This window comes from Dendrobates tinctorius, unplaced genomic scaffold, assembly GCF_039654945.1.
Source record: "Dendrobates tinctorius isolate UK_male_01 unplaced genomic scaffold, ASM3965494v1 ptg000197l, whole genome shotgun sequence".
Classification (NCBI taxonomy): Eukaryota; Metazoa; Chordata; class Amphibia; order Anura; family Dendrobatidae; genus Dendrobates; species Dendrobates tinctorius.
Window position 1 is genome coordinate 475,519 of NW_027361864.1, and position 26,656 is coordinate 502,174.

A 26,656-nucleotide genomic window follows, 5' to 3' on the forward strand; every position below is an offset into this window, starting at 1 on the left:
CGCCTCCCACTCAACGAGCCTCCGGGCGGCCTGCGCCCTACGCCAAGACACCCCCTCCCCTTCGGGCACGAGACTCCGCGATGTTGGAGAGCTGCGTCGGAGGGCCGCTCGTCGGACCGGCGGGCCCCAACTCATACTTACCTGGCAGGGGAGATACCATGATCACTAAGGTGGTTCTCCCAGGGTGAGGCTCATCCATTGCACTCCGGGTGTGCTGACCCCTGCGATTTCCCCAAATGCGGGAAACTCGACTGCATAATTTGTGGTAGTGGGGGACTGCGTTCGCGCTTTCCCCTGATTTCCTCTGGTCAAAGACAGAAGCCGACCCACCGAAAGAAACGTGCTCTGGCAGAGCCGCACGTCACGTCACACCTGTTGCCAGAGCTAGAATACTTTGGAGCAGCTCAAAGCGGCGTCAGTTGTGGCCTTTGGCTCCCCCTTGTGGGGGAGGCCTGCCACAACTTCCGTGCATCGCTGTGTGTCTTTTTGCTTGGCTTGTCTGTTCCTTGCTGCCTTTGGCCCTTTTGGGGCTCCCTGGGCTGGTGGGGATTGATCAGCTCGCCTGCGTCTTATTCACTTGGCCACTGGGCCGGGAGGAGGAGGGGGGCAGCAGCAGCAGCAGCAGCAGCAGCAGCAGCTGGAGCTGTCTGCATGTTCCCCGGGTGGGAGCAGCGGCGTGAGCGAGGCTGGGGTGGAGCCAATGGCCCTACATGCAAATGACTCTGGCTGCTGCTGGGCATCTTGGACGGCTTGGGACTCAGTCGAGCTCGGCCTGCCCCGTGGGGGTTGGACCGGGCGCCAGCCAGCGCCTCCCACTCAACGAGCCTCCGGGCGGCCTGCGCCCTACGCCAAGACACCCCCTCCCCTTCGGGCACGAGACTCCGCGATGTTGGAGAGCTGCGTCGGAGGGCCGCTCGTCGGACCGGCGGGCCCCAACTCATACTTACCTGGCAGGGGAGATACCATGATCACTAAGGTGGTTCTCCCAGGGTGAGGCTCATCCATTGCACTCCGGGTGTGCTGACCCCTGCGATTTCCCCAAATGCGGGAAACTCGACTGCATAATTTGTGGTAGTGGGGGACTGCGTTCGCGCTTTCCCCTGATTTCCTCTGGTCAAAGACAGAAGCCGACCCACCGAAAGAAACGTGCTCTGGCAGAGCCGCACGTCACGTCACACCTGTTGCCAGAGCTAGAATACTTTGGAGCAGCTCAAAGCGGCGTCAGTTGTGGCCTTTGGCTCCCCCTTGTGGGGGAGGCCTGCCACAACTTCCGTGCATCGCTGTGTGTCTTTTTGCTTGGCTTGTCTGTTCCTTGCTGCCTTTGGCCCTTTTGGGGCTCCCTGGGCTGGTGGGGATTGATCAGCTCGCCTGCGTCTTATTCACTTGGCCACTGGGCCGGGAGGAGGAGGGGGGCAGCAGCAGCAGCAGCTGGAGCTGTCTGCATGTTCCCCGGGTGGGAGCAGCGGCGTGAGCGAGGCTGGGGTGGAGCCAATGGCCCTACATGCAAATGACTCTGGCTGCTGCTGGGCATCTTGGACGGCTTGGGACTCAGTCGAGCTCGGCCTGCCCCGTGGGGGTTGGACCGGGCGCCAGCCAGCGCCTCCCACTCAACGAGCCTCCGGGCGGCCTGCGCCCTACGCCAAGACACCCCCTCCCCTTCGGGCACGAGACTCCGCGATGTTGGAGAGCTGCGTCGGAGGGCCGCTCGTCGGACCGGCGGGCCCCAACTCATACTTACCTGGCAGGGGAGATACCATGATCACTAAGGTGGTTCTCCCAGGGTGAGGCTCATCCATTGCACTCCGGGTGTGCTGACCCCTGCGATTTCCCCAAATGCGGGAAACTCGACTGCATAATTTGTGGTAGTGGGGGACTGCGTTCGCGCTTTCCCCTGATTTCCTCTGGTCAAAGACAGAAGCCGACCCACCGAAAGAAACGTGCTCTGGCAGAGCCGCACGTCACGTCACACCTGTTGCCAGAGCTAGAATACTTTGGAGCAGCTCAAAGCGGCGTCAGTTGTGGCCTTTGGCTCCCCCTTGTGGGGGAGGCCTGCCACAACTTCCGTGCATCACTGTGTGTCTTTTTGCTTGGCTTGTCTGTTCCTTGCTGCCTTTGGCCCTTTTGGGGCTCCCTGGGCTGGTGGGGATTGATCAGCTCGCCTGCGTCTTATTCACTTGGCCACTGGGCCGGGAGGAGGAGGGGGGCAGCAGCAGCAGCAGCAGCAGCAGCAGCTGGAGCTGTCTGCATGTTCCCCGGGTGGGAGCAGCGGCGTGAGCGAGGCTGGGGTGGAGCCAATGGCCCTACATGCAAATGACTCTGGCTGCTGCTGGGCATCTTGGACGGCTTGGGACTCAGTCGAGCTCGGCCTGCCCCGTGGGGGTTGGACCGGGCGCCAGCCAGCGCCTCCCACTCAACGAGCCTCCGGGCGGCCTGCGCCCTACGCCAAGACACCCCCTCCCCTTCGGGCACGAGACTCCGCGATGTTGGAGAGCTGCGTCGGAGGGCCGCTCGTCGGACCGGCGGGCCCCAACTCATACTTACCTGGCAGGGGAGATACCATGATCACTAAGGTGGTTCTCCCAGGGTGAGGCTCATCCATTGCACTCCGGGTGTGCTGACCCCTGCGATTTCCCCAAATGCGGGAAACTCGACTGCATAATTTGTGGTAGTGGGGGACTGCGTTCGCGCTTTCCCCTGATTTCCTCTGGTCAAAGACAGAAGCCGACCCACCGAAAGAAACGTGCTCTGGCAGAGCCGCACGTCACGTCACACCTGTTGCCAGAGCTAGAATACTTTGGAGCAGCTCAAAGCGGCGTCAGTTGTGGCCTTTGGCTCCCCCTTGTGGGGGAGGCCTGCCACAACTTCCGTGCATCGCTGTGTGTCTTTTTGCTTGGCTTGTCTGTTCCTTGCTGCCTTTGGCCCTTTTGGGGCTCCCTGGGCTGGTGGGGATTGATCAGCTCGCCTGCGTCTTATTCACTTGGCCACTGGGCCGGGAGGAGGAGGGGGGCAGCAGCAGCAGCAGCAGCAGCAGCTGGAGCTGTCTGCATGTTCCCCGGGTGGGAGCAGCGGCGTGAGCGAGGCTGGGGTGGAGCCAATGGCCCTACATGCAAATGACTCTGGCTGCTGCTGGGCATCTTGGACGGCTTGGGACTCAGTCGAGCTCGGCCTGCCCCGTGGGGGTTGGACCGGGCGCCAGCCAGCGCCTCCCACTCAACGAGCCTCCGGGCGGCCTGCGCCCTACGCCAAGACACCCCCTCCCCTTCGGGCACGAGACTCCGCGATGTTGGAGAGCTGCGTCGGAGGGCCGCTCGTCGGACCGGCGGGCCCCAACTCATACTTACCTGGCAGGGGAGATACCATGATCACTAAGGTGGTTCTCCCAGGGTGAGGCTCATCCATTGCACTCCGGGTGTGCTGACCCCTGCGATTTCCCCAAATGCGGGAAACTCGACTGCATAATTTGTGGTAGTGGGGGACTGCGTTCGCGCTTTCCCCTGATTTCCTCTGGTCAAAGACAGAAGCCGACCCACCGAAAGAAACGTGCTCTGGCAGAGCCGCACGTCACGTCACACCTGTTGCCAGAGCTAGAATACTTTGGAGCAGCTCAAAGCGGCGTCAGTTGTGGCCTTTGGCTCCCCCTTGTGGGGGAGGCCTGCCACAACTTCCGTGCATCGCTGTGTGTCTTTTTGCTTGGCTTGTCTGTTCCTTGCTGCCTTTGGCCCTTTTGGGGCTCCCTGGGCTGGTGGGGATTGATCAGCTCGCCTGCGTCTTATTCACTTGGCCACTGGGCCGGGAGGAGGAGGGGGGCAGCAGCAGCAGCAGCAGCAGCAGCAGCTGGAGCTGTCTGCATGTTCCCCGGGTGGGAGCAGCGGCGTGAGCGAGGCTGGGGTGGAGCCAATGGCCCTACATGCAAATGACTCTGGCTGCTGCTGGGCATCTTGGACGGCTTGGGACTCAGTCGAGCTCGGCCTGCCCCGTGGGGGTTGGACCGGGCGCCAGCCAGCGCCTCCCACTCAACGAGCCTCCGGGCGGCCTGCGCCCTACGCCAAGACACCCCCTCCCCTTCGGGCACGAGACTCCGCGATGTTGGAGAGCTGCGTCGGAGGGCCGCTCGTCGGACCGGCGGGCCCCAACTCATACTTACCTGGCAGGGGAGATACCATTCTCTCCGGGTGAGTACCGCTTCTCAGCCTTCTGATGAGCAGCAGTGGTGGGAGACTACTTCTGTTTCTTGTTGGGTGGCGGTTGCGATCGGGGTTCCCCTTGTGGGGCCCTGGTGTGCGATAGAGTGGCGGCTGTGTTTATCTGCTGTGAAAATGGTGGAGAAGACACGTGGATTAGAGGACTCCGTCCGTCTGCAGGTTCTGTCTGGACATGAGGAAGAAATTGGCCTGGACCAAATTTGTATGAATGTTTTGAAGAACATAAGAAGCCTTAAGGTAACAGATGTATTGGCACTGCAGGATTTTCAAAAGCAGGGAATTTATGATATCACTTTTGTTTCCTTGGGCATATGTCAGAAAGTTTACATGGAGCTTGTGCGGATGAAGGAGAAGAAGGAAGTGGAATGCTTGGAGTTTATTGCTGTGGAGCCCCTTTTTCAGCAGACTTACAAATATGTTGTGGTACATATGTATAATCCCAAGGTTCCAGATGATACTATAACCCATTTTTTGAGAAGATACTGTTATGAAGTCAAATTTCTGGGGAGGATGAAAAATAGGCATAACTATTACAATGGCAAAAGAAGATACTTGGTAAAACTAATTCCTGATGCAACAGCTATTGGGGGTGCTTTGAGCATTCCTGCACAATTTTCCATTGGGGGTGAGAGGGGTTTTTGTTTCTACACTGGACAAATTGAATACTGTAGAAAGTGTCATATGTATGGACATGTGCAGAAAGATTGCCCAGTGCAAGGGATTGTTTGTAAGAACTGTGGGAAGCCTGACCACATGGTGGATAGTTGCCCTGAGGCAAAGGTGTGTGACTTGTGTGGGTTGGAAGGGCATTTTGCCAGGAAATGTAGATTGTGGACTCAGATTCCCAAGTCCTATGCGGATGCAACTAGTGGTCAATGGGGAAATAAGAGTGATGGTAAGAGTGGTGATGCTTCTGAACACGGATGTACTAAGGATGAGAAAAGTGAGTTCGGTGGAAAAGGGAAACCTGAACATTGTGTTGGTGTGATAGTTTCAAATGCAGCTAAAGTGCAAAAGGGCCAGAAACAAAATGGTGGAAGGAAAGTGGGCCATGTTGGATCTAAGATGGAGGAAGGTGGGAGTGGTCAAAAAGGGGGAACAGATTTTCAGAGCTCTCCTATAATTGATCTGGGTAAGGCCAAGGATGCAATGGACACTGTGTCTGAAGGACAGGGCCTTGGTGGTGACTTGGGATATGCTAATGCAGCCATATGTGTAGACCATGTAGTGGAGGAAGGAAATGGGGAAGGAATGGAGTTTCAGGATGAGGAGGAGGAGGATTCAGATAGGACGCTCACACCTGGGCAGAGGGATGAGGGGACTAGTAGTAGTGGTGAAAGTGATTTTGACGAAGATGATGGGGAGGATGAGGAGGAGGATGAGAAAATGGCTTCCTCGCTCAGTAAAAAGAGTAGAATGGAGGGGTGTTGGTTTGGTGGGCAGGGAGATCCTGTCTCTCCAATGCCTGGTGGCTCTAACAGGGGCTCAGATCCTGAGTCGCCTGATATATGTAGAAAAGTGGATGGTAGGAATACGCCTTTGTTTAAATCATGATGGAGAATGTATGGTGGAGAATAATTTTTTTCGCCACGATGAGTCTATGTGTTGCTTCCCTGAATGTGCGGGGGATTAGTTCCACCACTAGGAGAGCAGGTATATTAGATTATATGGAGGGGGTGGATGCGGACATTATATGTCTGCAGGAATGTGCAATTAAAGCTTCACCGCATGCAAGTGAATGGACAAGGGGTCAATCCTTTTGGTCTCCTTGTACAGACAACAAAAATGAAGGTGTAGGCATACTATTGAAAAATGATAATTTAAAAGTATTACAGTTCAAAATTATTATACCTGGAAGATGTTTGTTTTTGTTAGTGGATTTCTTAGGTCACCGGGTAAGGGTGTTTAATATTTACGCCCCTGCTGACAAGCAAGCACGTGTGTCCTTTTTGGAGTCGGTAAAGCTGTTTCTGCCAGGTAGAGATTTTTCTATAATAGCTGGTGATTTTAATTGTATTAGATCCGCAAATGATCGTAAGAGCTTTGCAGAATTCAGGACTGATGTGACTTCCAACCTGTTAAATCAATTGGTGCAGGATTTACGCTACACGGATGTGGGTTTGACAGTTCGGCCTACTGAAAACAAGTTTACATTCGAAGCAGACAGTGGGCGTTGTAGTTCCCGGATTGATTATGTGTTTGTGTCTGAAGGGATCAAAGTGGCCAAATGCAATCATGTGATGAACATTTTTTCTGACCACAAGATGGTAGTGGCAGATCTGTGTATTGCTGAGTCCCTGGCTTTTGGCAAGGGTCTCTGGAAGCTAAACGTAAGCTTGCTGCAAGAAGAGGATGTGAGAGGTGGTTTTAAAAACGTGTTTACATTCTGTGTGTCTGAACAGCACCGTTTCAAAAATCTGTTGGAATGGTGGGACTGGGCAAAGGAGAAATTTGCACATTATTTTAAAGGGGTGTGTTCTAAAAGGGCAAAAGCTAAAAGAGAGCAAGAGGCAGCAACAATTTCAAAGATGGAGGCGCTCTATAAGTTTAAAAGAGCGGGGATGGAGGTGGATCGTGAGATTGCTGATTTGAAAGAGGATTTTAAAAAAACATTAATTGAAAAAGGAAAGTCTATTGTTTTTAAAGCGAAAATACAGCACATGGAAGAAGATGAGCAATGTACGAGATATTTTTTTAAGAAATGTTTTAAGCCTAAAGGAGTTTTTAAGTCTGTTTTTACTCCTGCAGGTGAGAAGTGTGGTGAGGAAATGATCGATGGTATACATTCCTTTTATAAAATACTTTTTTCGAATGATAGCAGAGCCAGTGATGCAGAAATTAATGGTTATTGTAATATTTTGGCTGACAATATCCATGAAGAAAAGGTGTCTTCTCTAAGTGATGGGTTCAGAAAGGATGAAGTGAGGCGTGCTGTGGATGGGCTGGCAAAAGGGAAGACACCTGGTTGTGATGGCCTTCCAGTGGAATTTTATGTGGTATTTTGGGATATTTTAGATGTGGAACTTTATCGGGTGGTGGAATATGTTTTTACTCATGCGGTTTTGTCTGACTCTATGCGTAGAGGGATTGTCACTTTAATACATAAGAAGGGTGAAGTGAGAGAAATTAAAAACTGGAGGCCAATAACTTTGCTCAATTGTGATTACAAGATTATTTCCAAAATTGTAGCAAATAGAGTGAGTGATGTAATAATAGATATGGTGGGTGAATACCAAGCATGTGCGGTGCCAGGTAGGAGAATCTCGGATAACTTGGTGCTTTTAAGGGACTTAATTTATCACGCTAATTTTAATAAGAACCCCCTTCTCGTACAGTCAGTGGACCTGGAAAAAGCTTTTGATAAAGTTTCACATAGATTCTTGTTTGCTGCACTTAGACATCTTGGGATCCCCATTAAATTATTGAATATTATTAAGTCTTTTTATTGCGGAGTTAGTAGTCAGATTTTAATTAATGGTCATGTGAGTTCTAGTTTTAATATTCTATCGGGGGTTAGGCAAGGGTGCCCTTTATCACCAATCCTTTTTATTTGTGTGGTTGAAGCTCTTTTAAAAAGCGTGCAAGTCGATAAGTGTGTGGCTGGTGCTTTTATACCTGGAGGAATGGGGGGGCCCGTCAAGTCATTAAGTTACATGGATGACATTGTTTTTATTAGTGGTTCACAAGCTGAGCTTAATAGGATAAATCTTCACATAAGAATTTTTTGTGGTGTGGCTGGAATGGCTGTAAATTGGAATAAGTGTCAGTTTTGCAACTTTGGGAGGCAGGTGGATGTCAGTGTGGTGGGAGTAGAAAGAAAAAAAGAGATGGAAGTTCTTGGTGTAATTTTTGAAAAGGAACTTAAAGGGAAGAAGAGCCTGATGATCTTGGAAAACAAAATGGAGCAGAAACTGAATTATTGGAAATTAAGGAACCTGTCCCTGAGAGGTAAGGTACTTATTGTGAAGTCGGTGATCCTTCCTTTACTGCTATACACTGCTATGATATTTCTGCCTGCGAGTTTGTGGACTAAGAGAGTTACAAGGAAACTGTTTACCTTTTTTTGGGGGTCAAAGATGGAGAAATTAAGGAGAGAAAAGGTGATGCTTTCTGTGGAAATGGGCGGCTGTGATTTTCCCAATATCGAAAGATTTTTAAAGATGTATTATTTTTTAAATATTTATAGACTTTCCCAGGGGAAAAGTAAGGCTGCTGACATGTGCAGGTTTTTGGCAGGTTGGCTATTTCAGAAATGGAGCTGGTGTGAGAAGGATTTGAGGAAGCCAGTTGCGTTTGTTGTGCCGTCCTTTTACGTAGTACTTAAGTCCTTCTATGATCAAATTGGTTTAAGCTCCACAGATAGACCTGATAAAAGAAATCTTGCTAAGAGACTAAAGGAGGGTGAATCTTTATGTGATGTGCCATCCTGCAATATTGCGCAATCAAAGCAAGTCTGGAAGCTCTTTTTTATTATAGGGATCAGCAATCGGCAAAAGGACGTAACCTGGATGGCATTACAAGGATGTTTGCCAACACGAGCTTTTCTGAGCAGGAGAGGGATAAGGGTTCAAGAAGTTTGTCCAAGGGAGGGATGTAAGGATCCAGAGACAATACAGCACATTTTTTGGGACTGTTTTTATGCAAAAAAAGTTTTTACCCTTTTATCTCGGATTTTTATTGCTCTTGTTGGATTCCATTGCTTTAATTTTGGAAGGATTTTAACAGGTCAAGACTTTAACCACTTGGAACGGAGACGGATGAGTTGGATTATTTTTGTCATATATAAGGAAGTTTTGTGGGATGCACGGAATCTGGTCATTTTTAAAAAGGTGTGTCTCTCTCCAGTTGAATGTAAGAATATTTTTCTTGCCAGGTTGTTTTATGTTTATATATTAGATAAAAAGAGACTCGGTGAAAAAACAGCAGAGGCATTTTGGAAGTATTCGCAGTGGAAGGAGCTGTTACAGTAAGTAAGATTTGATCCTTTTGGTGATTGGGATTGCTTTTTTGTTTTCTGGTAGAAGGTTTTTTTTTCCATATGATGATCTGGAAACTTGTTACTTGAACAAGCAAATGATGCAAGAGTTAATGAGAGTTCCAATCTGAGGAAAAAGGTTCTCCCAGGGTGAGGCTCATCCATTGCACTCCGGGTGTGCTGACCCCTGCGATTTCCCCAAATGCGGGAAACTCGACTGCATAATTTGTGGTAGTGGGGGACTGCGTTCGCGCTTTCCCCTGATTTCCTCTGGTCAAAGACAGAAGCCGACCCACCGAAAGAAACGTGCTCTGGCAGAGCCGCACGTCACGTCACACCTGTTGCCAGAGCTAGAATACTTTGGAGCAGCTCAAAGCGGCGTCAGTTGTGGCCTTTGGCTCCCCCTTGTGGGGGAGGCCTGCCACAACTTCCGTGCATCGCTGTGTGTCTTTTTGCTTGGCTTGTCTGTTCCTTGCTGCCTTTGGCCCTTTTGGGGCTCCCTGGGCTGGTGGGGATTGATCAGCTCGCCTGCGTCTTATTCACTTGGCCACTAGGCCGGGAGGAGGAGGGGGGCAGCAGCAGCAGCAGCAGCAGCAGCAGCTGGAGCTGTCTGCATGTTCCCCGGGTGGGAGCAGCGGCGTGAGCGAGGCTGGGGTGGAGCCAATGGCCCTACATGCAAATGACTCTGGCTGCTGCTGGGCATCTTGGACGGCTTGGGACTCAGTCGAGCTCGGCCTGCCCCGTGGGGGTTGGACCGGGCGCCAGCCAGCGCCTCCCACTCAACGAGCCTCCGGGCGGCCTGCGCCCTACGCCAAGACACCCCCTCCCCTTCGGGCACGAGACTCCGCGATGTTGGAGAGCTGCGTCGGAGGGCCGCTCGTCGGACCGGCGGGCCCCAACTCATACTTACCTGGCAGGGGAGATACCATGATCACTAAGGTGGTTCTCCCAGGGTGAGGCTCATCCATTGCACTCCGGGTGTGCTGACCCCTGCGATTTCCCCAAATGCGGGAAACTCGACTGCATAATTTGTGGTAGTGGGGGACTGCGTTCGCGCTTTCCCCTGATTTCCTCTGGTCAAAGACAGAAGCCGACCCACCGAAAGAAACGTGCTCTGGCAGAGCCGCACGTCACGTCACACCTGTTGCCAGAGCTAGAATACTTTGGAGCAGCTCAAAGCGGCGTCAGTTGTGGCCTTTGGCTCCCCCTTGTGGGGGAGGCCTGCCACAACTTCCGTGCATCGCTGTGTGTCTTTTTGCTTGGCTTGTCTGTTCCTTGCTGCCTTTGGCCCTTTTGGGGCTCCCTGGGCTGGTGGGGATTGATCAGCTCGCCTGCGTCTTATTCACTTGGCCACTGGGCCGGGAGGAGGAGGGGGGCAGCAGCAGCAGCAGCAGCTGGAGCTGTCTGCATGTTCCCCGGGTGGGAGCAGCGGCGTGAGCGAGGCTGGGGTGGAGCCAATGGCCCTACATGCAAATGACTCTGGCTGCTGCTGGGCATCTTGGACGGCTTGGGACTCAGTCGAGCTCGGCCTGCCCCGTGGGGGTTGGACCGGGCGCCAGCCAGCGCCTCCCACTCAACGAGCCTCCGGGCGGCCTGCGCCCTACGCCAAGACACCCCCTCCCCTTCGGGCACGAGACTCCGCGATGTTGGAGAGCTGCGTCGGAGGGCCGCTCGTCGGACCGGCGGGCCCCAACTCATACTTACCTGGCAGGGGAGATACCATGATCACTAAGGTGGTTCTCCCAGGGTGAGGCTCATCCATTGCACTCCGGGTGTGCTGACCCCTGCGATTTCCCCAAATGCGGGAAACTCGACTGCATAATTTGTGGTAGTGGGGGACTGCGTTCGCGCTTTCCCCTGATTTCCTCTGGTCAAAGACAGAAGCCGACCCACCGAAAGAAACGTGCTCTGGCAGAGCCGCACGTCACGTCACACCTGTTGCCAGAGCTAGAATACTTTGGAGCAGCTCAAAGCGGCGTCAGTTGTGGCCTTTGGCTCCCCCTTGTGGGGGAGGCCTGCCACAACTTCCGTGCATCGCTGTGTGTCTTTTTGCTTGGCTTGTCTGTTCCTTGCTGCCTTTGGCCCTTTTGGGGCTCCCTGGGCTGGTGGGGATTGATCAGCTCGCCTGCGTCTTATTCACTTGGCCACTGGGCCGGGAGGAGGAGGGGGGCAGCAGCAGCAGCAGCAGCAGCAGCTGGAGCTGTCTGCATGTTCCCCGGGTGGGAGCAGCGGCGTGAGCGAGGCTGGGGTGGAGCCAATGGCCCTACATGCAAATGACTCTGGCTGCTGCTGGGCATCTTGGACGGCTTGGGACTCAGTCGAGCTCGGCCTGCCCCGTGGGGGTTGGACCGGGCGCCAGCCAGCGCCTCCCACTCAACGAGCCTCCGGGCGGCCTGCGCCCTACGCCAAGACACCCCCTCCCCTTCGGGCACGAGACTCCGCGATGTTGGAGAGCTGCGTCGGAGGGCCGCTCGTCGGACCGGCGGGCCCCAACTCATACTTACCTGGCAGGGGAGATACCATGATCACTAAGGTGGTTCTCCCAGGGTGAGGCTCATCCATTGCACTCCGGGTGTGCTGACCCCTGCGATTTCCCCAAATGCGGGAAACTCGACTGCATAATTTGTGGTAGTGGGGGACTGCGTTCGCGCTTTCCCCTGATTTCCTCTGGTCAAAGACAGAAGCCGACCCACCGAAAGAAACGTGCTCTGGCAGAGCCGCACGTCACGTCACACCTGTTGCCAGAGCTAGAATACTTTGGAGCAGCTCAAAGCGGCGTCAGTTGTGGCCTTTGGCTCCCCCTTGTGGGGGAGGCCTGCCACAACTTCCGTGCATCGCTGTGTGTCTTTTTGCTTGGCTTGTCTGTTCCTTGCTGCCTTTGGCCCTTTTGGGGCTCCCTGGGCTGGTGGGGATTGATCAGCTCGCCTGCGTCTTATTCACTTGGCCACTGGGCCGGGAGGAGGAGGGGGGCAGCAGCAGCAGCAGCAGCAGCAGCAGCTGGAGCTGTCTGCATGTTCCCCGGGTGGGAGCAGCGGCGTGAGCGAGGCTGGGGTGGAGCCAATGGCCCTACATGCAAATGACTCTGGCTGCTGCTGGGCATCTTGGACGGCTTGGGACTCAGTCGAGCTCGGCCTGCCCCGTGGGGGTTGGACCGGGCGCCAGCCAGCGCCTCCCACTCAACGAGCCTCCGGGCGGCCTGCGCCCTACGCCAAGACACCCCCTCCCCTTCGGGCACGAGACTCCGCGATGTTGGAGAGCTGCGTCGGAGGGCCGCTCGTCGGACCGGCGGGCCCCAACTCATACTTACCTGGCAGGGGAGATACCATGATCACTAAGGTGGTTCTCCCAGGGTGAGGCTCATCCATTGCACTCCGGGTGTGCTGACCCCTGCGATTTCCCCAAATGCGGGAAACTCGACTGCATAATTTGTGGTAGTGGGGGACTGCGTTCGCGCTTTCCCCTGATTTCCTCTGGTCAAAGACAGAAGCCGACCCACCGAAAGAAACGTGCTCTGGCAGAGCCGCACGTCACGTCACACCTGTTGCCAGAGCTAGAATACTTTGGAGCAGCTCAAAGCGGCGTCAGTTGTGGCCTTTGGCTCCCCCTTGTGGGGGAGGCCTGCCACAACTTCCGTGCATCGCTGTGTGTCTTTTTGCTTGGCTTGTCTGTTCCTTGCTGCCTTTGGCCCTTTTGGGGCTCCCTGGGCTGGTGGGGATTGATCAGCTCGCCTGCGTCTTATTCACTTGGCCACTGGGCCGGGAGGAGGAGGGGGGCAGCAGCAGCAGCAGCTGGAGCTGTCTGCATGTTCCCCGGGTGGGAGCAGCGGCGTGAGCGAGGCTGGGGTGGAGCCAATGGCCCTACATGCAAATGACTCTGGCTGCTGCTGGGCATCTTGGACGGCTTGGGACTCAGTCGAGCTCGGCCTGCCCCGTGGGGGTTGGACCGGGCGCCAGCCAGCGCCTCCCACTCAACGAGCCTCCGGGCGGCCTGCGCCCTACGCCAAGACACCCCCTCCCCTTCGGGCACGAGACTCCGCGATGTTGGAGAGCTGCGTCGGAGGGCCGCTCGTCGGACCGGCGGGCCCCAACTCATACTTACCTGGCAGGGGAGATACCATGATCACTAAGGTGGTTCTCCCAGGGTGAGGCTCATCCATTGCACTCCGGGTGTGCTGACCCCTGCGATTTCCCCAAATGCGGGAAACTCGACTGCATAATTTGTGGTAGTGGGGGACTGCGTTCGCGCTTTCCCCTGATTTCCTCTGGTCAAAGACAGAAGCCGACCCACCGAAAGAAACGTGCTCTGGCAGAGCCGCACGTCACGTCACACCTGTTGCCAGAGCTAGAATACTTTGGAGCAGCTCAAAGCGGCGTCAGTTGTGGCCTTTGGCTCCCCCTTGTGGGGGAGGCCTGCCACAACTTCCGTGCATCGCTGTGTGTCTTTTTGCTTGGCTTGTCTGTTCCTTGCTGCCTTTGGCCCTTTTGGGGCTCCCTGGGCTGGTGGGGATTGATCAGCTCGCCTGCGTCTTATTCACTTGGCCACTGGGCCGGGAGGAGGAGGGGGGCAGCAGCAGCAGCAGCAGCAGCTGGAGCTGTCTGCATGTTCCCCGGGTGGGAGCAGCGGCGTGAGCGAGGCTGGGGTGGAGCCAATGGCCCTACATGCAAATGACTCTGGCTGCTGCTGGGCATCTTGGACGGCTTGGGACTCAGTCGAGCTCGGCCTGCCCCGTGGGGGTTGGACCGGGCGCCAGCCAGCGCCTCCCACTCAACGAGCCTCCGGGCGGCCTGCGCCCTACGCCAAGACACCCCCTCCCCTTCGGGCACGAGACTCCGCGATGTTGGGAGAGCTGCGTCGGAGGGCCGCTCGTCGGACCGGCGGGCCCCAACTCATACTTACCTGGCAGGGGAGATACCATGATCACTAAGGTGGTTCTCCCAGGGTGAGGCTCATCCATTGCACTCCGGGTGTGCTGACCCCTGCGATTTCCCCAAATGCGGGAAACTCGACTGCATAATTTGTGGTAGTGGGGGACTGCGTTCGCGCTTTCCCCTGATTTCCTCTGGTCAAAGACAGAAGCCGACCCACCGAAAGAAACGTGCTCTGGCAGAGCCGCACGTCACGTCACACCTGTTGCCAGAGCTAGAATACTTTGGAGCAGCTCAAAGCGGTGTCAGTTGTGGCCTTTGGCTCCCCCTTGTGGGGGAGGCCTGCCACAACTTCCGTGCATCGCTGTGTGTCTTTTTGCTTGGCTTGTCTGTTCCTTGCTGCCTTTGGCCCTTTTGGGGCTCCCTGGGCTGGTGGGGATTGATCAGCTCGCCTGCGTCTTATTCACTTGGCCACTGGGCCGGGAGGAGGAGGGGGGCAGCAGCAGCAGCAGCAGCAGCAGCTGGAGCTGTCTGCATGTTCCCCGGGTGGGAGCAGCGGCGTGAGCGAGGCTGGGGTGGAGCCAATGGCCCTACATGCAAATGACTCTGGCTGCTGCTGGGCATCTTGGACGGCTTGGGACTCAGTCGAGCTCGGCCTGCCCCGTGGGGGTTGGACCGGGCGACAGCCAGCGCCTCCCACTCAACGAGCCTCCGGGCGGCCTGCGCCCTACGCCAAGACACCCCCTCCCCTTCGGGCACGAGACTCCGCGATGTTGGAGAGCTGCGTCGGAGGGCCGCTCGTCGGACCGGCGGGCCCCAACTCATACTTACCTGGCAGGGGAGATACCATGATCACTAAGGTGGTTCTCCCAGGGTGAGGCTCATCCATTGCACTCCGGGTGTGCTGACCCCTGCGATTTCCCCAAATGCGGGAAACTCGACTGCATAATTTGTGGTAGTGGGGGACTGCGTTCGCGCTTTCCCCTGATTTCCTCTGGTCAAAGACAGAAGCCGACCCACCGAAAGAAACGTGCTCTGGCAGAGCCGCACGTCACGTCACACCTGTTGCCAGAGCTAGAATACTTTGGAGCAGCTCAAAGCGGCGTCAGTTGTGGCCTTTGGCTCCCCCTTGTGGGGGAGGCCTGCCACAACTTCCGTGCATCGCTGTGTGTCTTTTTGCTTGGCTTGTCTGTTCCTTGCTGCCTTTGGCCCTTTTGGGGCTCCCTGGGCTGGTGGGGATTGATCAGCTCGCCTGCGTCTTATTCACTTGGCCACTGGGCCGGGAGGAGGAGGGGGGCAGCAGCAGCAGCAGCAGCAGCAGCTGGAGCTGTCTGCATGTTCCCCGGGTGGGAGCAGCGGCGTGAGCGAGGCTGGGGTGGAGCCAATGGCCCTACATGCAAATGACTCTGGCTGCTGCTGGGCATCTTGGACGGCTTGGGACTCAGTCGAGCTCGGCCTGCCCCGTGGGGGTTGGACCGGGCGCCAGCCAGCGCCTCCCACTCAACGAGCCTCCGGGCGGCCTGCGCCCTACGCCAAGACACCCCCTCCCCTTCGGGCACGAGACTCCGCGATGTTGGGAGAGCTGCGTCGGAGGGCCGCTCGTCGGACCGGCGGGCCCCAACTCATACTTACCTGGCAGGGGAGATACCATGATCACTAAGGTGGTTCTCCCAGGGTGAGGCTCATCCATTGCACTCCGGGTGTGCTGACCCCTGCGATTTCCCCAAATGCGGGAAACTCGACTGCATAATTTGTGGTAGTGGGGGACTGCGTTCGCGCTTTCCCCTGATTTCCTCTGGTCAAAGACAGAAGCCGACCCACCGAAAGAAACGTGCTCTGGCAGAGCCGCACGTCACGTCACACCTGTTGCCAGAGCTAGAATACTTTGGAGCAGCTCAAAGCGGTGTCAGTTGTGGCCTTTGGCTCCCCCTTGTGGGGGAGGCCTGCCACAACTTCCGTGCATCGCTGTGTGTCTTTTTGCTTGGCTTGTCTGTTCCTTGCTGCCTTTGGCCCTTTTGGGGCTCCCTGGGCTGGTGGGGATTGATCAGCTCGCCTGCGTCTTATTCACTTGGCCACTGGGCCGGGAGGAGGAGGGGGGCAGCAGCAGCAGCAGCAGCAGCAGCTGGAGCTGTCTGCATGTTCCCCGGGTGGGAGCAGCGGCGTGAGCGAGGCTGGGGTGGAGCCAATGGCCCTACATGCAAATGACTCTGGCTGCTGCTGGGCATCTTGGACGGCTTGGGACTCAGTCGAGCTCGGCCTGCCCCGTGGGGGTTGGACCGGGCGCCAGCCAGCGCCTCCCACTCAACGAGCCTCCGGGCGGCCTGCGCCCTACGCCAAGACACCCCCTCCCCTTCGGGCACGAGACTCCGCGATGTTGGAGAGCTGCGTCGGAGGGCCGCTCGTCGGACCGGCGGGCCCCAACTCATACTTACCTGGCAGGGGAGATACCATGATCACTAAGGTGGTTCTCCCACGGTGAGGCTCATCCATTGCACTCCGGGTGTGCTGACCCCTGCGATTTCCCCAAATGCGGGAAACTCGACTGCATAATTTGTGGTAGTGGGGGACTGCGTTCGCGCTTTCCCCTGATTTCCTCTGGTCAAAGACAGAAGCCGACCCACCGAAAGAAACGTGCTCTGGCAGAGCCGCACGTCACGTCACACCTGTTGCCAGAGCTAGAATACTTTGGAGCAGCTCAAAGCGGCGTCAGTTGTGGCCTTTGGCTCCCCCTTGTGGGGGAGGCCTGCCACAACTTCCGTGCATCGCTGTGTGTCTTTTTGCTTGGCTTGTCTGTTCCTTGCTGCCTTTGGCCCTTTTGGGGCTCCCTGGGCTGGTGGGGATTGATCAGCTCGCCTGCGTCTTATTCACTTGGCCACTGGGCCGGGAGGAGGAGGGGGGCAGCAGCAGCAGCAGCAGCAGCAGCAGCTGGAGCTGTCTGCATGTTCCCCGGGTGGGAGCAGCGGCGTGAGCGAGGCTGGGGTGGAGCCAATGGCCCTACATGCAAATGACTCTGGCTGCTGCTGGGCATCTTGGACGGCTTGGGACTCAGTCGAGCTCGGCCTGCCCCGTGGGGGTTGGACCGGGCGCCAGCCAGCGCCTCCCACTCAACGAGCCTCCGGGCGGCCTGCGCCCTACGCCAAGACACCCCCTCCCCTTCGGGCACGAGACTCCGCGATGTTGGAGAGCTGCGTCGGAGGGCCGCTCGTCGGACCGGCGGGCCCCAACTCATACTTACCTGGCAGGGGAGATACCATGATCACTAAGGTGGTTCTCCCAGGGTGAGGCTCATCCATTGCACTCCGGGTGTGCTGACCCCTGCGATTTCCCCAAATGCGGGAAACTCGACTGCATAATTTGTGGTAGTGGGGGACTGCGTTCGCGCTTTCCCCTGATTTCCTCTGGTCAAAGACAGAAGCCGACCCACCGAAAGAAACGTGCTCTGGCAGAGCCGCACGTCACGTCACACCTGTTGCCAGAGCTAGAATACTTTGGAGCAGCTCAAAGCGGCGTCAGTTGTGGCCTTTGGCTCCCCCTTGTGGGGGAGGCCTGCCACAACTTCCGTGCATCGCTGTGTGTCTTTTTGCTTGGCTTGTCTGTTCCTTGCTGCCTTTGGCCCTTTTGGGGCTCCCTGGGCTGGTGGGGATTGATCAGCTCGCCTGCGTCTTATTCACTTGGCCACTGGGCCGGGAGGAGGAGGGGGGCAGCAGCAGCAGCAGCAGCTGGAGCTGTCTGCATGTTCCCCGGGTGGGAGCAGCGGCGTGAGCGAGGCTGGGGTGGAGCCAATGGCCCTACATGCAAATGACTCTGGCTGCTGCTGGGCATCTTGGACGGCTTGGGACTCAGTCGAGCTCGGCCTGCCCCGTGGGGGTTGGACCGGGCGCCAGCCAGCGCCTCCCACTCAACGAGCCTCCGGGCGGCCTGCGCCCTACGCCAAGACACCCCCTCCCCTTCGGGCACGAGACTCCGCGATGTTGGAGAGCTGCGTCGGAGGGCCGCTCGTCGGACCGGCGGGCCCCAACTCATACTTACCTGGCAGGGGAGATACCATGATCACTAAGGTGGTTCTCCCAGGGTGAGGCTCATCCATTGCACTCCGGGTGTGCTGACCCCTGCGATTTCCCCAAATGCGGGAAACTCGACTGCATAATTTGTGGTAGTGGGGGACTGCGTTCGCGCTTTCCCCTGATTTCCTCTGGTCAAAGACAGAAGCCGACCCACCGAAAGAAACGTGCTCTGGCAGAGCCGCACGTCACGTCACACCTGTTGCCAGAGCTAGAATACTTTGGAGCAGCTCAAAGCGGCGTCAGTTGTGGCCTTTGGCTCCCCCTTGTGGGGGAGGCCTGCCACAACTTCCGTGCATCGCTGTGTGTCTTTTTGCTTGGCTTGTCTGTTCCTTGCTGCCTTTGGCCCTTTTGGGGCTCCCTGGGCTGGTGGGGATTGATCAGCTCGCCTGCGTCTTATTCACTTGGCCACTGGGCCGGGAGGAGGAGGGGGGCAGCAGCAGCAGCAGCAGCAGCAGCTGGAGCTGTCTGCATGTTCCCCGGGTGGGAGCAGCGGCGTGAGCGAGGCTGGGGTGGAGCCAATGGCCCTACATGCAAATGACTCTGGCTGCTGCTGGGCATCTTGGACGGCTTGGGACTCAGTCGAGCTCGGCCTGCCCCGTGGGGGTTGGACCGGGCGCCAGCCAGCGCCTCCCACTCAACGAGCCTCCGGGCGGCCTGCGCCCTACGCCAAGACACCCCCTCCCCTTCGGGCACGAGACTCCGCGATGTTGGAGAGCTGCGTCGGAGGGCCGCTCGTCGGACCGGCGGGCCCCAACTCATACTTACCTGGCAGGGGAGATACCATGATCACTAAGGTGGTTCTCCCAGGGTGAGGCTCATCCATTGCACTCCGGGTGTGCTGACCCCTGCGATTTCCCCAAATGCGGGAAACTCGACTGCATAATTTGTGGTAGTGGGGGACTGCGTTCGCGCTTTCCCCTGATTTCCTCTGGTCAAAGACAGAAGCCGACCCACCGAAAGAAACGTGCTCTGGCAGAGCCGCACGTCACGTCACACCTGTTGCCAGAGCTAGAATACTTTGGAGCAGCTCAAAGCGGCGTCAGTTGTGGCCTTTGGCTCCCCCTTGTGGGGGAGGCCTGCCACAACTTCCGTGCATCGCTGTGTGTCTTTTTGCTTGGCTTGTCTGTTCCTTGCTGCCTTTGGCCCTTTTGGGGCTCCCTGGGCTGGTGGGGATTGATCAGCTCGCCTGCGTCTTATTCACTTGGCCACTGGGCCGGGAGGAGGAGGGGGGCAGCAGCAGCAGCAGCAGCAGCAGCTGGAGCTGTCTGCATGTTCCCCGGGTGGGAGCAGCGGCGTGAGCGAGGCTGGGGTGGAGCCAATGGCCCTACATGCAAATGACTCTGGCTGCTGCTGGGCATCTTGGACGGCTTGGGACTCAGTCGAGCTCGGCCTGCCCCGTGGGGGTTGGACCGGGCGCCAGCCAGCGCCTCCCACTCAACGAGCCTCCGGGCGGCCTGCGCCCTACGCCAAGACACCCCCTCCCCTTCGGGCACGAGACTCCGCGATGTTGGAGAGCTGCGTCGGAGGGCCGCTCGTCGGACCGGCGGGCCCCAACTCATACTTACCTGGCAGGGGAGATACCATGATCACTAAGGTGGTTCTCCCAGGGTGAGGCTCATCCATTGCACTCCGGGTGTGCTGACCCCTGCGATTTCCCCAAATGCGGGAAACTCGACTGCATAATTTGTGGTAGTGGGGGACTGCGTTCGCGCTTTCCCCTGATTTCCTCTGGTCAAAGACAGAAGCCGACCCACCGAAAGAAACGTGCTCTGGCAGAGCCGCACGTCACGTCACACCTGTTGCCAGAGCTAGAATACTTTGGAGCAGCTCAAAGCGGCGTCAGTTGTGGCCTTTGGCTCCCCCTTGTGGGGGAGGCCTGCCACAACTTCCGTGCATCGCTGTGTGTCTTTTTGCTTGGCTTGTCTGTTCCTTGCTGCCTTTGGCCCTTTTGGGGCTCCCTGGGCTGGTGGGGATTGATCAGCTCGCCTGCGTCTTATTCACTTGGCCACTGGGCCGGGAGGAGGAGGGGGGCAGCAGCAGCAGCAGCAGCAGCAGCTGGAGCTGTCTGCATGTTCCCCGGGTGGGAGCAGCGGCGTGAGCGAGGCTGGGGTGGAGCCAATGGCCCTACATGCAAATGACTCTGGCTGCTGCTGGGCATCTTGGACGGCTTGGGACTCAGTCGAGCTCGGCCTGCCCCGTGGGGGTTGGACCGGGCGCCAGCCAGCGCCTCCCACTCAACGAGCCTCCGGGCGGCCTGCGCCCTACGCCAAGACACCCCCTCCCCTTCGGGCACGAGACTCCGCGATGTTGGAGAGCTGCGTCGGAGGGCCGCTCGTCGGACCGGCGGGCCCCAACTCATACTTACCTGGCAGGGGAGATACCATGATCACTAAGGTGGTTCTCCCAGGGTGAGGCTCATCCATTGCACTCCGGGTGTGCTGACCCCTGCGATTTCCCCAAATGCGGGAAACTCGACTGCATAATTTGTGGTAGTGGGGGACTGCGTTCGCGCTTTCCCCTGATTTCCTCTGGTCAAAGACAGAAGCCGACCCACCGAAAGAAACGTGCTCTGGCAGAGCCGCACGTCACGTCACACCTGTTGCCAGAGCTAGAATACTTTGGAGCAGCTCAAAGCGGCGTCAGTTGTGGCCTTTGGCTCCCCCTTGTGGGGGAGGCCTGCCACAACTTCCGTGCATCGCTGTGTGTCTTTTTGCTTGGCTTGTCTGTTCCTTGCTGCCTTTGGCCCTTTTGGGGCTCCCTGGGCTGGTGGGGATTGATCAGCTCGCCTGCGTCTTATTCACTTGGCCACTGGGCCGGGAGGAGGAGGGGGGCAGCAGCAGCAGCAGCAGCAGCAGCTGGAGCTGTCTGCATGTTCCCCGGGTGGGAGCAGCGGCGTGAGCGAGGCTGGGGTGGAGCCAATGGCCCTACATGCAAATGACTCTGGCTGCTGCTGGGCATCTTGGACGGCTTGGGACTCAGTCGAGCTCGGCCTGCCCCGTGGGGGTTGGACCGGGCGCCAGCCAGCGCCTCCCACTCAACGAGCCTCCGGGCGGCCTGCGCCCTACGCCAAGACACCCCCTCCCCTTCGGGCACGAGACTCCGCGATGTTGGAGAGCTGCGTCGGAGGGCCGCTCGTCGGACCGGCGGGCCCCAACTCATACTTACCTGGCAGGGGAGATACCATGATCACTAAGGTGGTTCTCCCAGGGTGAGGCTCATCCATTGCACTCCGGGTGTGCTGACCCCTGCGATTTCCCCAAATGCGGGAAACTCGACTGCATAATTTGTGGTAGTGGGGGACTGCGTTCGCGCTTTCCCCTGATTTCCTCTGGTCAAAGACAGAAGCCGACCCACCGAAAGAAACGTGCTCTGGCAGAGCCGCACGTCACGTCACACCTGTTGCCAGAGCTAGAATACTTTGGAGCAGCTCAAAGCGGCGTCAGTTGTGGCCTTTGGCTCCCCCTTGTGGGGGAGGCCTGCCACAACTTCCGTGCATCGCTGTGTGTCTTTTTGCTTGGCTTGTCTGTTCCTTGCTGCCTTTGGCCCTTTTGGGGCTCCCTGGGCTGGTGGGGATTGATCAGCTCGCCTGCGTCTTATTCACTTGGCCACTGGGCCGGGAGGAGGAGGGGGGCAGCAGCAGCAGCAGCAGCAGCAGCTGGAGCTGTCTGCATGTTCCCCGGGTGGGAGCAGCGGCGTGAGCGAGGCTGGGGTGGAGCCAATGGCCCTACATGCAAATGACTCTGGCTGCTGCTGGGCATCTTGGACGGCTTGGGACTCAGTCGAGCTCGGCCTGCCCCGTGGGGGTTGGACCGGGCGCCAGCCAGCGCCTCCCACTCAACGAGCCTCCGGGCGGCCTGCGCCCTACGCCAAGACACCCCCTCCCCTTCGGGCACGAGACTCCGCGATGTTGGAGAGCTGCGTCGGAGGGCCGCTCGTCGGACCGGCGGGCCCCAACTCATACTTACCTGGCAGGGGAGATACCATGATCACTAAGGTGGTTCTCCCAGGGTGAGGCTCATCCATTGCACTCCGGGTGTGCTGACCCCTGCGATTTCCCCAAATGCGGGAAACTCGACTGCATAATTTGTGGTAGTGGGGGACTGCGTTCGCGCTTTCCCCTGATTTCCTCTGGTCAAAGACAGAAGCCGACCCACCGAAAGAAACGTGCTCTGGCAGAGCCGCACGTCACGTCACACCTGTTGCCAGAGCTAGAATACTTTGGAGCAGCTCAAAGCGGCGTCAGTTGTGGCCTTTGGCTCCCCCTTGTGGGGGAGGCCTGCCACAACTTCCGTGCATCGCTGTGTGTCTTTTTGCTTGGCTTGTCTGTTCCTTGCTGCCTTTGGCCCTTTTGGGGCTCCCTGGGCTGGTGGGGATTGATCAGCTCGCCTGCGTCTTATTCACTTGGCCACTGGGCTGGGAGGAGGAGGGGGGCAGCAGCAGCAGCAGCAGCAGCAGCTGGAGCTGTCTGCATGTTCCCCGGGTGGGAGCAGCGGCGTGAGCGAGGCTGGGGTGGAGCCAATGGCCCTACATGCAAATGACTCTGGCTGCTGCTGGGCATCTTGGACGGCTTGGGACTCAGTCGAGCTCGGCCTGCCCCGTGGGGGTTGGACCGGGCGCCAGCCAGCGCCTCCCACTCAACGAGCCTCCGGGCGGCCTGCGCCCTACGCCAAGACACCCCCTCCCCTTCGGGCACGAGACTCCGCGATGTTGGAGAGCTGCGTCGGAGGGCCGCTCGTCGGACCGGCGGGCCCCAACTCATACTTACCTGGCAGGGGAGATACCATGATCACTAAGGTGGTTCTCCCAGGGTGAGGCTCATCCATTGCACTCCGGGTGTGCTGACCCCTGCGATTTCCCCAAATGCGGGAAACTCGACTGCATAATTTGTGGTAGTGGGGGACTGCGTTCGCGCTTTCCCCTGATTTCCTCTGGTCAAAGACAGAAGCCGACCCACCGAAAGAAACGTGCTCTGGCAGAGCCGCACGTCACGTCACACCTGTTGCCAGAGCTAGAATACTTTGGAGCAGCTCAAAGCGGCGTCAGTTGTGGCCTTTGGCTCCCCCTTGTGGGGGAGGCCTGCCACAACTTCCGTGCATCGCTGTGTGTCTTTTTGCTTGGCTTGTCTGTTCCTTGCTGCCTTTGGCCCTTTTGGGGCTCCCTGGGCTGGTGGGGATTGATCAGCTCGCCTGCGTCTTATTCACTTGGCCACTGGGCCGGGAGGAGGAGGGGGGCAGCAGCAGCAGCAGCAGCTGGAGCTGTCTGCATGTTCCCCGGGTGGGAGCAGCGGCGTGAGCGAGGCTGGGGTGGAGCCAATGGCCCTACATGCAAATGACTCTGGCTGCTGCTGGGCATCTTGGACGGCTTGGGACTCAGTCGAGCTCGGCCTGCCCCGTGGGGGTTGGACCGGGCGCCAGCCAGCGCCTCCCACTCAACGAGCCTCCGGGCGGCCTGCGCCCTACGCCAAGACACCCCCTCCCCTTCGGGCACGAGACTCCGCGATGTTGGAGAGCTGCGTCGGAGGGCCGCTCGTCGGACCGGCGGGCCCCAACTCATACTTACCTGGCAGGGGAGATACCATGATCACTAAGGTGGTTCTCCCAGGGTGAGGCTCATCCATTGCACTCCGGGTGTGCTGACCCCTGCGATTTCCCCAAATGCGGGAAACTCGACTGCATAATTTGTGGTAGTGGGGGACTGCGTTCGCGCTTTCCCCTGATTTCCTCTGGTCAAAGACAGAAGCCGACCCACCGAAAGAAACGTGCTCTGGCAGAGCCGCACGTCACGTCACACCTGTTGCCAGAGCTAGAATACTTTGGAGCAGCTCAAAGCGGCGTCAGTTGTGGCCTTTGGCTCCCCCTTGTGGGGGAGGCCTGCCACAACTTCCGTGCATCGCTGTGTGTCTTTTTGCTTGGCTTGTCTGTTCCTTGCTGCCTTTGGCCCTTTTGGGGCTCCCTGGGCTGGTGGGGATTGATCAGCTCGCCTGCGTCTTATTCACTTGGCCACTGGGCCGGGAGGAGGAGGGGGGCAGCAGCAGCAGCAGCAGCAGCTGGAGCTGTCTGCATGTTCCCCGGGTGGGAGCAGCGGCGTGAGCGAGGCTGGGGTGGAGCCAATGGCCCTACATGCAAATGACTCTGGCTGCTGCTGGGCATCTTGGACGGCTTGGGACTCAGTCGAGCTCGGCCTGCCCCGTGGGGGTTGGACCGGGCGCCAGCCAGCGCCTCCCACTCAACGAGCCTCCGGGCGGCCTGCGCCCTACGCCAAGACACCCCCTCCCCTTCGGGCACGAGACTCCGCGATGTTGGAGAGCTGCGTCGGAGGGCCGCTCGTCGGACCGGCGGGCCCCAACTCATACTTACCTGGCAGGGGAGATACCATGATCACTAAGGTGGTTCTCCCAGGGTGAGGCTCATCCATTGCACTCCGGGTGTGCTGACCCCTGCGATTTCCCCAAATGCGGGAAACTCGACTGCATAATTTGTGGTAGTGGGGGACTGCGTTCGCGCTTTCCCCTGATTTCCTCTGGTCAAAGACAGAAGCCGACCCACCGAAAGAAACGTGCTCTGGCAGAGCCGCACGTCACGTCACACCTGTTGCCAGAGCTAGAATACTTTGGAGCAGCTCAAAGCGGCGTCAGTTGTGGCCTTTGGCTCCCCCTTGTGGGGGAGGCCTGCCACAACTTCCGTGCATCGCTGTGTGTCTTTTTGCTTGGCTTGTCTGTTCCTTGCTGCCTTTGGCCCTTTTGGGGCTCCCTGGGCTGGTGGGGATTGATCAGCTCGCCTGCGTCTTATTCACTTGGCCACTGGGCCGGGAGGAGGAGGGGGGCAGCAGCAGCAGCAGCAGCAGCTGGAGCTGTCTGCATGTTCCCCGGGTGGGAGCAGCGGCGTGAGCGAGGCTGGGGTGGAGCCAATGGCCCTACATGCAAATGACTCTGGCTGCTGCTGGGCATCTTGGACGGCTTGGGACTCAGTCGAGCTCGGCCTGCCCCGTGGGGGTTGGACCGGGCGCCAGCCAGCGCCTCCCACTCAACGAGCCTCCGGGCGGCCTGCGCCCTACGCCAAGACACCCCCTCCCCTTCGGGCACGAGACTCCGCGATGTTGGAGAGCTGCGTCGGAGGGCCGCTCGTCGGACCGGCGGGCCCCAACTCATACTTACCTGGCAGGGGAGATACCATGATCACTAAGGTGGTTCTCCCAGGGTGAGGCTCATCCATTGCACTCCGGGTGTGCTGACCCCTGCGATTTCCCCAAATGCGGGAAACTCGACTGCATAATTTGTGGTAGTGGGGGACTGCGTTCGCGCTTTCCCCTGATTTCCTCTGGTCAAAGACAGAAGCCGACCCACCGAAAGAAACGTGCTCTGGCAGAGCCGCACGTCACGTCACACCTGTTGCCAGAGCTAGAATACTTTGGAGCAGCTCAAAGCGGCGTCAGTTGTGGCCTTTGGCTCCCCCTTGTGGGGGAGGCCTGCCACAACTTCCGTGCATCGCTGTGTGTCTTTTTGCTTGGCTTGTCTGTTCCTTGCTGCCTTTGGCCCTTTTGGGGCTCCCTGGGCTGGTGGGGATTGATCAGCTCGCCTGCGTCTTATTCACTTGGCCACTGGGCCGGGAGGAGGAGGGGGGCAGCAGCAGCAGCAGCAGCTGGAGCTGTCTGCATGTTCCCCGGGTGGGAGCAGCGGCGTGAGCGAGGCTGGGGTGGAGCCAATGGCCCTACATGCAAATGACTCTGGCTGCTGCTGGGCATCTTGGACGGCTTGGGACTCAGTCGAGCTCGGCCTGCCCCGTGGGGGTTGGACCGGGCGCCAGCCAGCGCCTCCCACTCAACGAGCCTCCGGGCGGCCTGCGCCCTACGCCAAGACACCCCCTCCCCTTCGGGCACGAGACTCCGCGATGTTGGAGAGCTGCGTCGGAGGGCCGCTCGTCGGACCGGCGGGCCCCAACTCATACTTACCTGGCAGGGGAGATACCATGATCACTAAGGTGGTTCTCCCAGGGTGAGGCTCATCCATTGCACTCCGGGTGTGCTGACCCCTGCGATTTCCCCAAATGCGGGAAACTCGACTGCATAATTTGTGGTAGTGGGGGACTGCGTTCGCGCTTTCCCCTGATTTCCTCTGGTCAAAGACAGAAGCCGACCCACCGAAAGAAACGTGCTCTGGCAGAGCCGCACGTCACGTCACACCTGTTGCCAGAGCTAGAATACTTTGGAGCAGCTCAAAGCGGCGTCAGTTGTGGCCTTTGGCTCCCCCTTGTGGGGGAGGCCTGCCACAACTTCCGTGCATCGCTGTGTGTCTTTTTGCTTGGCTTGTCTGTTCCTTGCTGCCTTTGGCCCTTTTGGGGCTCCCTGGGCTGGTGGGGATTGATCAGCTCGCCTGCGTCTTATTCACTTGGCCACTGGGCCGGGAGGAGGAGGGGGGCAGCAGCAGCAGCAGCAGCAGCAGCTGGAGCTGTCTGCATGTTCCCCGGGTGGGAGCAGCGGCGTGAGCGAGGCTGGGGTGGAGCCAATGGCCCTACATGCAAATGACTCTGGCTGCTGCTGGGCATCTTGGACGGC

General features: G+C 58.3%; 26 non-coding genes and 1 pseudogene across 26 annotated transcripts; all 27 read left to right on the forward strand.

Moving 5' to 3' along the window:
• Positions 1-133: 133 nt before the first annotated feature.
• Positions 134-297, forward strand: LOC141056579 (U1 spliceosomal RNA). Its single transcript, XR_012221789.1, has one exon. It is a non-coding gene; the product is annotated as a U1 spliceosomal RNA (small nuclear RNA).
• A 642-nt stretch (positions 298-939) lies between these two features.
• On the forward strand, positions 940-1,103 carry LOC141056580 (U1 spliceosomal RNA). The gene has a single exon (XR_012221790.1). It is a non-coding gene; the product is annotated as a U1 spliceosomal RNA (small nuclear RNA).
• A 627-nt stretch (positions 1,104-1,730) lies between these two features.
• Positions 1,731-1,894, forward strand: LOC141056581 (U1 spliceosomal RNA). Its single transcript, XR_012221791.1, has one exon. It is a non-coding gene; the product is annotated as a U1 spliceosomal RNA (small nuclear RNA).
• A 639-nt stretch (positions 1,895-2,533) lies between these two features.
• On the forward strand, positions 2,534-2,697 carry LOC141056582 (U1 spliceosomal RNA). The gene has a single exon (XR_012221792.1). It is a non-coding gene; the product is annotated as a U1 spliceosomal RNA (small nuclear RNA).
• Positions 2,698-3,333: 636 nt separating this feature from the next.
• LOC141056583 (U1 spliceosomal RNA) lies at positions 3,334-3,497 on the forward strand. Its single transcript, XR_012221793.1, has one exon. It is a non-coding gene; the product is annotated as a U1 spliceosomal RNA (small nuclear RNA).
• Positions 3,498-9,293: 5,796 nt separating this feature from the next.
• Positions 9,294-9,440, forward strand: LOC141056696 (U1 spliceosomal RNA; annotated as a pseudogene).
• A 639-nt stretch (positions 9,441-10,079) lies between these two features.
• On the forward strand, positions 10,080-10,243 carry LOC141056584 (U1 spliceosomal RNA). The gene has a single exon (XR_012221794.1). It is a non-coding gene; the product is annotated as a U1 spliceosomal RNA (small nuclear RNA).
• Positions 10,244-10,873: 630 nt separating this feature from the next.
• Positions 10,874-11,037, forward strand: LOC141056585 (U1 spliceosomal RNA). Its single transcript, XR_012221795.1, has one exon. It is a non-coding gene; the product is annotated as a U1 spliceosomal RNA (small nuclear RNA).
• A 636-nt stretch (positions 11,038-11,673) lies between these two features.
• On the forward strand, positions 11,674-11,837 carry LOC141056586 (U1 spliceosomal RNA). The gene has a single exon (XR_012221796.1). It is a non-coding gene; the product is annotated as a U1 spliceosomal RNA (small nuclear RNA).
• Positions 11,838-12,476: 639 nt separating this feature from the next.
• Positions 12,477-12,640, forward strand: LOC141056587 (U1 spliceosomal RNA). The gene has a single exon (XR_012221797.1). It is a non-coding gene; the product is annotated as a U1 spliceosomal RNA (small nuclear RNA).
• Positions 12,641-13,267: 627 nt separating this feature from the next.
• On the forward strand, positions 13,268-13,431 carry LOC141056590 (U1 spliceosomal RNA). The gene has a single exon (XR_012221799.1). It is a non-coding gene; the product is annotated as a U1 spliceosomal RNA (small nuclear RNA).
• A 634-nt stretch (positions 13,432-14,065) lies between these two features.
• LOC141056591 (U1 spliceosomal RNA) lies at positions 14,066-14,229 on the forward strand. The gene has a single exon (XR_012221800.1). It is a non-coding gene; the product is annotated as a U1 spliceosomal RNA (small nuclear RNA).
• Positions 14,230-14,865: 636 nt separating this feature from the next.
• On the forward strand, positions 14,866-15,029 carry LOC141056592 (U1 spliceosomal RNA). The gene has a single exon (XR_012221801.1). It is a non-coding gene; the product is annotated as a U1 spliceosomal RNA (small nuclear RNA).
• Positions 15,030-15,666: 637 nt separating this feature from the next.
• On the forward strand, positions 15,667-15,830 carry LOC141056593 (U1 spliceosomal RNA). The gene has a single exon (XR_012221802.1). It is a non-coding gene; the product is annotated as a U1 spliceosomal RNA (small nuclear RNA).
• Positions 15,831-16,466: 636 nt separating this feature from the next.
• LOC141056673 (U1 spliceosomal RNA) lies at positions 16,467-16,630 on the forward strand. Its single transcript, XR_012221874.1, has one exon. It is a non-coding gene; the product is annotated as a U1 spliceosomal RNA (small nuclear RNA).
• Positions 16,631-17,269: 639 nt separating this feature from the next.
• Positions 17,270-17,433, forward strand: LOC141056594 (U1 spliceosomal RNA). Its single transcript, XR_012221803.1, has one exon. It is a non-coding gene; the product is annotated as a U1 spliceosomal RNA (small nuclear RNA).
• Positions 17,434-18,063: 630 nt separating this feature from the next.
• Positions 18,064-18,227, forward strand: LOC141056595 (U1 spliceosomal RNA). Its single transcript, XR_012221804.1, has one exon. It is a non-coding gene; the product is annotated as a U1 spliceosomal RNA (small nuclear RNA).
• Positions 18,228-18,863: 636 nt separating this feature from the next.
• Positions 18,864-19,027, forward strand: LOC141056596 (U1 spliceosomal RNA). Its single transcript, XR_012221805.1, has one exon. It is a non-coding gene; the product is annotated as a U1 spliceosomal RNA (small nuclear RNA).
• Positions 19,028-19,663: 636 nt separating this feature from the next.
• Positions 19,664-19,827, forward strand: LOC141056597 (U1 spliceosomal RNA). The gene has a single exon (XR_012221806.1). It is a non-coding gene; the product is annotated as a U1 spliceosomal RNA (small nuclear RNA).
• Positions 19,828-20,463: 636 nt separating this feature from the next.
• Positions 20,464-20,627, forward strand: LOC141056598 (U1 spliceosomal RNA). Its single transcript, XR_012221807.1, has one exon. It is a non-coding gene; the product is annotated as a U1 spliceosomal RNA (small nuclear RNA).
• A 636-nt stretch (positions 20,628-21,263) lies between these two features.
• On the forward strand, positions 21,264-21,427 carry LOC141056599 (U1 spliceosomal RNA). The gene has a single exon (XR_012221808.1). It is a non-coding gene; the product is annotated as a U1 spliceosomal RNA (small nuclear RNA).
• A 636-nt stretch (positions 21,428-22,063) lies between these two features.
• Positions 22,064-22,227, forward strand: LOC141056602 (U1 spliceosomal RNA). The gene has a single exon (XR_012221810.1). It is a non-coding gene; the product is annotated as a U1 spliceosomal RNA (small nuclear RNA).
• A 636-nt stretch (positions 22,228-22,863) lies between these two features.
• On the forward strand, positions 22,864-23,027 carry LOC141056603 (U1 spliceosomal RNA). Its single transcript, XR_012221811.1, has one exon. It is a non-coding gene; the product is annotated as a U1 spliceosomal RNA (small nuclear RNA).
• A 630-nt stretch (positions 23,028-23,657) lies between these two features.
• Positions 23,658-23,821, forward strand: LOC141056604 (U1 spliceosomal RNA). The gene has a single exon (XR_012221812.1). It is a non-coding gene; the product is annotated as a U1 spliceosomal RNA (small nuclear RNA).
• A 633-nt stretch (positions 23,822-24,454) lies between these two features.
• LOC141056605 (U1 spliceosomal RNA) lies at positions 24,455-24,618 on the forward strand. Its single transcript, XR_012221813.1, has one exon. It is a non-coding gene; the product is annotated as a U1 spliceosomal RNA (small nuclear RNA).
• Positions 24,619-25,251: 633 nt separating this feature from the next.
• On the forward strand, positions 25,252-25,415 carry LOC141056606 (U1 spliceosomal RNA). The gene has a single exon (XR_012221814.1). It is a non-coding gene; the product is annotated as a U1 spliceosomal RNA (small nuclear RNA).
• Positions 25,416-26,045: 630 nt separating this feature from the next.
• On the forward strand, positions 26,046-26,209 carry LOC141056607 (U1 spliceosomal RNA). The gene has a single exon (XR_012221815.1). It is a non-coding gene; the product is annotated as a U1 spliceosomal RNA (small nuclear RNA).
• The last annotated feature ends 447 nt before the right edge of the window (positions 26,210-26,656 follow it).